Source organism: Lucilia cuprina, chromosome 6 (assembly GCF_022045245.1).
Source record: "Lucilia cuprina isolate Lc7/37 chromosome 6, ASM2204524v1, whole genome shotgun sequence".
NCBI lineage: Eukaryota > Metazoa > Arthropoda > Insecta > Diptera > Calliphoridae > Lucilia > Lucilia cuprina.
In genome coordinates this window covers 10,718,216-10,728,245 of record NC_060954.1, presented here as the reverse complement: position 1 = coordinate 10,728,245, position 10,030 = coordinate 10,718,216, and positions in this window count along the sequence as shown.

Below are 10,030 nucleotides of genomic sequence, written 5' to 3'. Positions count from 1 at the left end.
CATTTGGTAGAAGATTTATCTCAAATTTGATATTTTTTGTAATTTAGGGGCGTTGAGAAAAGGTGAAAGGGTAATTGTATGAAGTACGTTGTAGGTAAACGCTAAATATCTATTTTTGTTAAAAGTTTCCTTTTTCCTCTAGAGATGTAAAAAGTAGCATTTACATTGACAGTTGTTAGCACAGAAATCGTTGTTTATAATCTGGTATCACTGCAAACAAGTGAAAAGCAGCTGATTGCAATGTAAACAAAAGAAAGTTTTTGTTTAGGAGTGCATTGTAAAAACTAACTAACTAATTAACTAACTAACTAACTAACTAACTAACTAACTAACCAACTAACTAACTAACTAACTAACTAACTAACTAACTAACTAACTAGCTAACAAGCTAACATCTATCTATCTATCTATCTATCTATCTATCTATCTATCTATCTATCTATCTATCTATCTATCTATCTATCTATCTATCTATCTATCTATCTATCTATCTATCTATCTATCTATCTATCTATCTATCTATCTATCTATCTATCTATAAGCTAACTAGCTAACTAGATAACTAGCTAACTAGCTAACTAACTAACTGACTAACTAACTAACTAACTAACTAACTAACTAACTAACTAACTAACTAACTAACTAACTAACTAACTAACTAACTAACTAACTAACTAACCAACTAACTAACTAACTAGCTAACAAGCTAACAAGCTAACATCTATCTATCTATCTATCTATCTATCTATCTATCTATCTATCTATCTATCTATCTATCTATCTATCTATCTATCTATCTATCTATCTATCTATCTATCTATCTATCTATCTATCTATCTATCTATCTATCTATCTATCTATCTATCTATCTATCTATCTATCTATCTATCTATCTATCTATCTATCTATCTATCTACCTATCTATCTATCTATCTATCTATCTATATATCTATCTATCTATAAATTTATCTTTCTAACTAACTAACTAACTAACTATCAACCATGTAAAACTTTACTAAAAATCTCTTTACTTCCCCCTTCTGTTATCTTTTAACTAGTTTATTATTTGTAACTATTTTTGGACAATTTTAGAAACCAGATTTTTATATCTCATATGTTGCCATGTAACCTGATCTATTATTATGTTAATCTTATGATTTGATAATTTTTTAACACATTTTTGTTTTACTTTTATCGTTGTGGGATTTTTTTAGTTTCAGAAACTATTTTCTGAAAGTTGATCTGGCGCCTAAAGATCGATTTGAAAGAAAAGCAACATTTATGTAAATGTTATTTGATGATTTTGTTGTTGCTGTTGTTGTAGACGTGGTAATATGAGATGTAATAATTTTTGAATAATAAAAATTTGTTTTTTTTTGTTAGAACATAACAATAAATTAATTAGTTATTAATTTATTAGGCGGAAGTTGGAAAATTTATATTGTTTATTAGATTTACTGATTAGGTGTTAAAGATAATCTTTAAGTTTTTGATTGGCAATGCTATTTTAGAGATAATATTTAACATGGTGGGTGGTTTCTTTAAATAAAAGAAATTATTCATAACGGATGTGAGAAAATTTATATATTTTTTGTGAAAAAAACTATTGTTTAGTGTAAAACCCAGATTAGAGTCTATAGTTCAGCCAAAAGTTCAGTCTGTTGTCCTGAATATATTCCAAACTATATTCTTGTAGTTAGAACTGTACGTAGTCAGAACAATAATTTAGTCTTTAGTACAGATTATAGTCTAGTCTTTAGGCAAAACTTTAGTCTAGCCTATTCACAAATCTAAAGTCAAGTCTATAGACTAGTCTATAATTTTGTCTACAGACAAGTCTATAGTCTAGTCTATATTCTAGTCTATAGTCTAGTCTATAGTCTAGTCTATAGTCTAGTCTATAGTCTAGTCTATAGTCTAGTCTATAGTCTAGTCTATAGTCTAGTCTATAGTCTATTCTATAGTCTAGTGTAAAGTATATTCTATAGTCTAGTCCATAATCTAGTCTATAGTCTAATCTATAGTCTAGTCTATAGTGTAGTCTATAGTGTAGTCTATAGTCTAGTCTATAGTCTATTCTATAGTCTAGTCTATTCTATAGTATAGTTTATAGTCCAATCTATAGTTCAGTCTAAAGTCTAGACTATAGTCTAGTCTATAATCTAGTCTATAGTCTAGTCTATAGTCTAGTCTATAGTCTAATCTATAATCAAGTCTATAGTCTAGTCTATAGTCTAGTCTATAGTCTAGTCTATAGTCTAGTCTATAGTCTAGTCTATAGTCTAGTCTATAGTCTAGTCTATAGTCTAGTCTATAGTCTAGTATATAGTCTAGTATATAGTCTAGTCTATAGTCTAGCCTCTAGTTTAGTCTATGGTCTAGTCTATAGTCTTTTTTGTTATTTAGTGTATGATTTATTATATGGTCTAGTGTTTGGTTAGTCTCCTGGCTAGTGTAAGTTTTAGATAATTCACAGAGCTTTATACTATTGAAAATTAACTATATGATTACATTTTCCTTTAACAATGTAAAACTAGTAGCAATTTTAAAATATTAATTTACAAATGAGATCCTTTTAAAGTAACATACTATAGGCCTATAGTAAAACACCTTTTGAGACAAGTAAAAATAAATATCCATTACCCACAATTAATAAACAATTTAGCAATATATTATTATGATAAATTACATTTATTAATATGAGTATTTTTTAACCTGACAAACATCTACTTAAATGACAATAAATCAAAAAAAGTGAGAAACTTTGAAGCTTTATTTTACAATATTTTTATACATAATTTTTTACACTGTCTACAAGTTTTAAGTAAATGTAGAGAGAAGTTGATCAAACTGCAGACTTGAACAGATGGAAGAACTAACAGACAGACAGACAGACAGACGGACGGTTAAATTGAAATTATTTCGCCAGCCAACACCCTTAAGCAAAATTGGTGATAATTATTTTTATGCAACCAACCAGCCAAACCATGAAACTCTTTATATTTATGATTCTTTAAAAAGACTTTGAAGTGGTAAGTCTTAGGCGATATTAAGTTAGTGATAGTTGGCCATAAATCAAATAAAAAAACATGTTATAATAAAATAAAAAGATTACATTTTTTTGTTGAAGAAAATTATTAAAGTTGATTTTAAAATTTTACACCTTTTTAGAAAAGTTATAAATTGAATAAATTTACACAATTATGTGCAATTGTTTTCTGTGGCAAACTAGTTCTAATTATAATTTTCTTTATAAAATTGAATTTACAAATTTCTTTTTCCTTGTAAATATGGCGTTGACAAATGTCAATTGTTTGACATTTTGTAATTATCTTTCCAGCCTAAGTAAGAAACCATTTTTGACAGTTAAACAACAAACCCTCTCAAATTAAGTTGTGTGCTCTAATTAGCACAGCTATTGTTTTAAAATGCTCTCAAGTCATTCTCTCATAAAATAAAAACAGAAAAGATGTTTTGACCCTTCTTTAGTTGTGCTAGAAACAAGGGTGAAATCTTAAATTAAGTGCATGGAATAATTAAGATGTCCTTTTTTTTCTGCTGCTACTACTGGTGGTCAAGGCAAACGGTTTAAAATAAATCTCTTAAATAAGAAACAGCTGGGTTTGTCAGCTAAACACAATGAAAGCGTTGCGATTTTCTTTATAAAACGGCAAAAACTTCCTTCATTTAAAAATTCTTTAAATCTTTTAAAAATTTTGTTAAATTACAAATATTTTTCTTTAAATCTCTATAAAATCTAACACAAAACTATAAAATAAAACCATTACTTCAAACCAATCTTTTACATTCAACAAAAATAACTCCTAAAGAATAGTTAAGCTTATACATTCCTCTACTTCAACTTCCATAATTATCTACATTTAAATTAATAAAAACTACTAATTTCATACATAAATATTATTTACTAAAGTTTTCTTATTGCACAATTCCTTTACATTCAAACTTCACCGATCAGCGTCATCATCAAACGGCCATTGAAGTAAAGACCTCCCTCTAATAATAATTACGAAATAACAAAAAAAAAAAAAACAAACTTGCTGTCTGTGCAAAAACTAAAAATGAATTAATACGAATGTACGAGTTAGGAATTACCTACATGAATATTAAAAATAACCAGCAAACCCTCAAATTCCAAGTAATCATTATAGTCCAGTGTATATAACTAACTCTATGTACATTATAGTATGACGAGAGCAGCTTTATAAGCATTTCATATTTCAGTCACATACAATTTAAAGACAAATCCAAATTATAGTTAAGACCGAAGTCCAGGCAGAAGCCTAGATAGTATAGTGTACAGTTAAGACCGAAACCATTCTGTAGTCTAGATTATAGTTTGGTTTTTAACCTGACTATAGTCCTGTCTATAGTTCAGACTATTATCCAGATTATTGTCATGTCTATACCGCCGGACTGTAGTCCTGTCTGTAGTCCAGACTATATTCCTGTCTATTGTCCTGTCTATAGTTCTATCTATAGTCCTGTCTATAGTCCAGTCTATAGTCCTCTATATAGTCTAGTCTATAGACTAGACTATAGACTAGACTATAGACTAGACTATAGACTAGACTATAGACTAGACTATAGACTAGACTATAGACTAGACTATAGACTAGACTATAGACTAGACTATAGACTAGACTATAGACTAGACTATAGACTAGACTATAGACTAGACTATAGACTAGACTATAGACTAGACTATAGACTAGACTATAGACTAGACTATAGACTAGACTATTGACTAGACTATAGACTAGACTATAAACTAGACTATAGACTAAACTATAGACTAGACTATAGACTATAGACTAGACTATAGACTAGACTATAGACTAGACTATAGACTAGACTATAGACTAGACTATAGACTAGACTATAGACAAGACTATAGACTAGACCATAGACTAGACTATAGACTAGACTACAGTCTAGACTATAGTCTAGACTATAGAGCAGACTATAGACTCTACTATAGTCCAGTCTATAACCTATTCAATAGTCCAGACTATAGTACTGTCTATAGCCTTGTCGACACAACTGTGTAAAGTCCAGACTATAGTCCTGCTTATAGTCTTTAGAACTGTCTATATTCCAGACTGTAGTTATGTCTATAGTCTAGTCTATAGTATGGACTATGAAGAAGACTTTAGTCTGGATTATGGACAAGACTTTAGTCTGGACTATATATAGACTAGACTATAGTCCCGTATATAGTACAGACCATAGTCTTATCTATAGTCCTGACTACAGTCTCGTACATAGTCCAGACCATAGTCTTATGTATAGTCCTGACTATAGATCTGTCTATAGTCCTGACTATAGATCTGTCTATAGTCCTGACTATAGATCTGTCTATAGTCCTGACTATAGATCTGTCTATAGTCCTGACTATAGATCTGTCTATAGTCCAGATTATAGTCCTGTCTATAGTCCAGACTATAATCCTGTCTATACTCCAGACTATAGTCCTGTCTATAGTCCACACTATAGTCCTGTCTATAGTCCAGACTATAGTCCTGTCTATAGTTCAGACTATAGTCCTGCCTATTGTCTAGACTATAGTACTGTCTAAAGTCCATAATAGTACTGTCTATAGTCCAAACTATAGTCCTGTCAACAGTCCAGATTATAGTCCTGTCTATAGTACTGTCCATACTCCAGACTATAATACAGTCCTGTCTATAGTCCGATCTATAGCCCAGACTATAGTCCTTTCTATAGTCCCAAACAATAGTCCATACTATATTCCTATCTACAGTCTAGACTATATTCCTGCTTATAGTGCAGACTATAGTCCTATCTATGGTCCTGACTATAGGCCGATCTTTAGTCTTGTCTATTGTCCTGACTATAGTCGTGTCTATAGTCGAGACTATAATCCTGTCTATAGTCCTGTCTACAGTCCATATTATAGGCCATACTATAGTTCAGACTATAGTCCTGTCGATAGTCCATACTATACCCTGTCTATAGTCTAGACTTTAATCCTGTCTATTGTCCAAACTATAGTTCTGTTTAATGTCCACACTATAATAGTGTCTTTAGACCAAACTTCAATCCTGCCTTTAATATAACCAATCCTGTCTATAGTATAGCCTATAGACCTGTATATTGTTTAGACTATAGACCGTAGTCGATATTATAATCATGTCTATAGTCCGGACTCATATATTTTATCCAGATTATGGTCCTATCTATATTCTTATACATGGTTCCGTATATAGTTTAATCTATAGTACAAACTAAAATCTAGTCTTCACTCTAGATTTAAGGCTTTTCTAGAATATAGAATATATTTGAATGACTTTAAACTCATATCCTCGTATCTATGCATTTTTCTCCATTACTATCTCATATTCATGTACGTAGTGCGAATGTATATATCGTGATAATCATGGCGTTTATTTGATGTAAAATATATGACAGTTTGTTACCCATAAACTATGGCAAGGTGTCAGAAATTATTTTGCAATTGCATGTAATTGGTAGCAATTATCAATAAAGCAAAAACTCAACTTAAGAAACTCAAGTGAACGAATGAACGAATAAACGAACACACAGAAGAACATAGGCCACTGATAGACAGACGCTTAAACACTTACAAATGATCTTGAGTTTATACACGATGTATGTAGGTAAGGTAATGATATGAGACTTTTGTGCAGCTTTTTTTAAAGGAACGAAACAGGGATGAGTAATTTTGGTACTTTAATAAATAGGTATTTTTTATCTTAGATAAACTGAATGATCAAGATTTATCAGTTAAAATCTTACTAGAATTTTGTTTTCATAGAGAGGAAGAGAGAGAGTGAGCGTATGTTCCCCACCGTTCTTCTTTGTCTTATGGTTGTTTGGCAATTTAAATTAAGCAGAGAAGAGTGTACAGGACTCTTAGAATCCCCAACCCATAATTAGTTAAGTTCTGGTATCTTTAATAATTTCAAAATTCCCATCTCTGACACGAACAGTGTTTTTTGTAATCGTAGACTTTTAGACTGGTATCAAAGGCTGAATGTTAACTTACTGTTGTTGTAGTAGTTGTTGTTGTTGTAGGCTTGTATAAATTGTGGTCGTTTGCAGTTTAAACTGTGGCCCATAAATATCGCAAACATCCTGACATGTGGAAATTATCTCCTTCGCTCACGCGCCATTTAAATCAATTTAACACGTTAAACTTCCACCGTAAACTTTATGTGGTATATCCATAATCATAATAATGACAATAACAACAACAACAACATTAATAACAACAGCGGGTGAGTTTAAGTTTAGAGGTGTGTGGTTTCAGATGTTTTTAAAGTTTTCTGGCTTTTTTTCTTCTTTTTTTTCTAAAATTTAAATGTTTTTCAGTCAAATTTTCTTTTTATTTCATTTTACTGAATTTCTTTGAATTAAATAAAATAAAATTTATATTTAAAATGATAACTTTGTATATAAAGAAAATTGATCCTGTGTGATTTTGACAAATTTAAGGTTAACTTTAAATAAATTGACATATGCTTAACAGGGTTGCCATACAAAAATAAATTACCTTTTGGGTTACCCTTTTCCTTCGAACAAAAATCCAATAAATATAGAACAACTACCAAAAAATATTTATAAATAATAAACCTTTAATATTTATTTCCCTTTCTTTTCATTGATATTAATTCTTTATGAGCTTTGTGGCCCATGAAAAAAAATAAGTCTAAAAAAAGTTTCAAAAAAAAAACCAACAATTACTTGATCATAAATCAAAAGCTTGAATATGAAACACCAACCCAAGAACACACAAAGCAACATAACTTAAATGTCTTGCCACCATACTACCGCGCCAGCTAGCATCTCACCAAAACACCACCAAGGGTTTCAAGTGTCAATAAATAATCGCATTCGTTCACAACTCCAACAACAATAACAACTACTACAGCAAACGACCAACTTCTCCAATGGCCTTAAATGATAAAGAACTCCTAAAAAAACGACAACAACAATAACAAAACTTATAATCTCGTATAAGTTGGTTGGTTGGCAGTTGGTTGTTTTTTTGGCGATTGTAGTGTTGTTGTTGTTGATGGTGGTGGTGGTGTTGGAATTTGCTGATCGTGATGCAAAGTTTAGATTATAAACCGCTGATACAATATCACAAAGTGCAACAAAGACCAATGTGATAAAGTATTGTGGACGGGAAAAGTGGTTAGAATACTGATATTATTAGATATTAGTTAGGATTAAAAACTTAGACTAATTAAGTTAAGTCAATAGTCTAGTCTATTCTCTTATCTATTGTCTATTCTCTTATCTTGTATATAATCTAGTCTATAGTCTAGGCTTTATTCAAGTCTATAGTATAGTCTATAGTCTATTCTATAGTCTAGTCTATAATCTAGTCTATTGTCTAGTCTATAGTCTAGTCTATAGTCTAGTCTATAGTCTAGTCTATAGTCTAGTCTATAGTCTAGTCTATAGTCTAGTCTATAGTCTAGTCTATAGTCTAGTCTATAGTCTAGTCTATAGTCTAGTCTATAGTCTAGTCTATAGTCTAGTCTATAGTCTAGTCTATAGTCTAGTCTATAGTCTATAGTGTATAAAATTGACTATGTTACGAAATCTACTTCTACCCCTACCCAATATTAATAAAAAGGAGTTAAAATACCACCAGCGTTGTTTTTGTTTCTTCTTTTTTTAAACAAAACTTAAATAATAACAAAACAGTAAAAAATAAAAGATTAGTTGGCACTTTTTTGTTGTTTTATGTTGAGCTGCGTTTATTTTCAAGACATTCTAAAATATATGAATACGAGAATAGATATCTCTAAACAGATGGTTTGGTTTCTTTTTTCTTCTATTAAACTCCAGCTTAGTCTTGAATGTAATCCTGTTGTATTTGAATTTGATCATGGCGTCATAGTTGTATACCATTTTGCCTCCTTTTCGTTTTTAGTTTAAATTTAAATAGAATATTTTTGATTTAATTAAATATTTTTTATTAATTGTGAAATTGATTTTAGTATAAACGTTTTATTCCTTTCAATCGCATAATGTTTGCCCCCAGTTATTTTGCATAAAATGCGTGCTTAAGCAGTAACACCACTCCCTGCTGTTAAATTAAATGCAGATCTGGTTACAGTCACCGAAGAACGGACCCAAAAAGACATCAGTTTCTTAAATGTAAACTAAGATTTGTTTTTGCGCCCAAATCAGCAGCAAACTGCTTAAATGAGTGTCATAACAAGTCTGTACTTAAATTGTAGTTTTTTTTTACTTTTTGCATATTGTTGTTATTTGTTTGTAGACATTTTAAATTAAATATCATTAGTTAAACGAATGTTTGTCTTGTGACAGTTTACTGGCAATCATTTAGACACGCATGTTTTAGTTTACGTTACCTTTTAGTTAATTTGCATGAGCCACCGAAAGGTGTAACAGTTTTAACACCTATTCCGAATGCTATGTTTGCGAAAATGCTAAGTGGCTAAATATTGTCAGAAATTTGTCGTTATCTTGAAGTGGGCAATATAATATTTAATTAATAATTGTGAGAATTGGACTGAGAAATAAAAAGATATTATGGACTGTTTTATAGATACGCTACACACACATGTCTAGACCAAAGTCTAGTCTGTAGTCCAATCTATTGTCTGGACTATAGCTTAGACTATAGTGTAGTCTATCGTTTGGACTATAGTTTAAACTATAGTTTGGACTATAGTCTAGTCCTAGGTCTGAACTATAATCGAATTAAAAGTCTGGACTATAGTCTAGTCAAAATTTTTTATTTTAGCTTTATACTGGTTATAGATTAGTCTATAGTAGAATAGGCTATAGACTAAACTTGTCTATAGTATAGTCTAAAGTCTAGTCTAAAGTCTAGTCTAAAGTCTAGTCTATAGTCTAGTCTAAATTCTAATCTAGAGTGTAGTCTATAGTCTAGTCTATAGTCTAGTTTATAGTCTAGTCTATAGTCTAGTCTATGGTCTAGTCTATAGTCTAGTCTATAGTCTAGTCTATAGTCTAGTCTATAGTC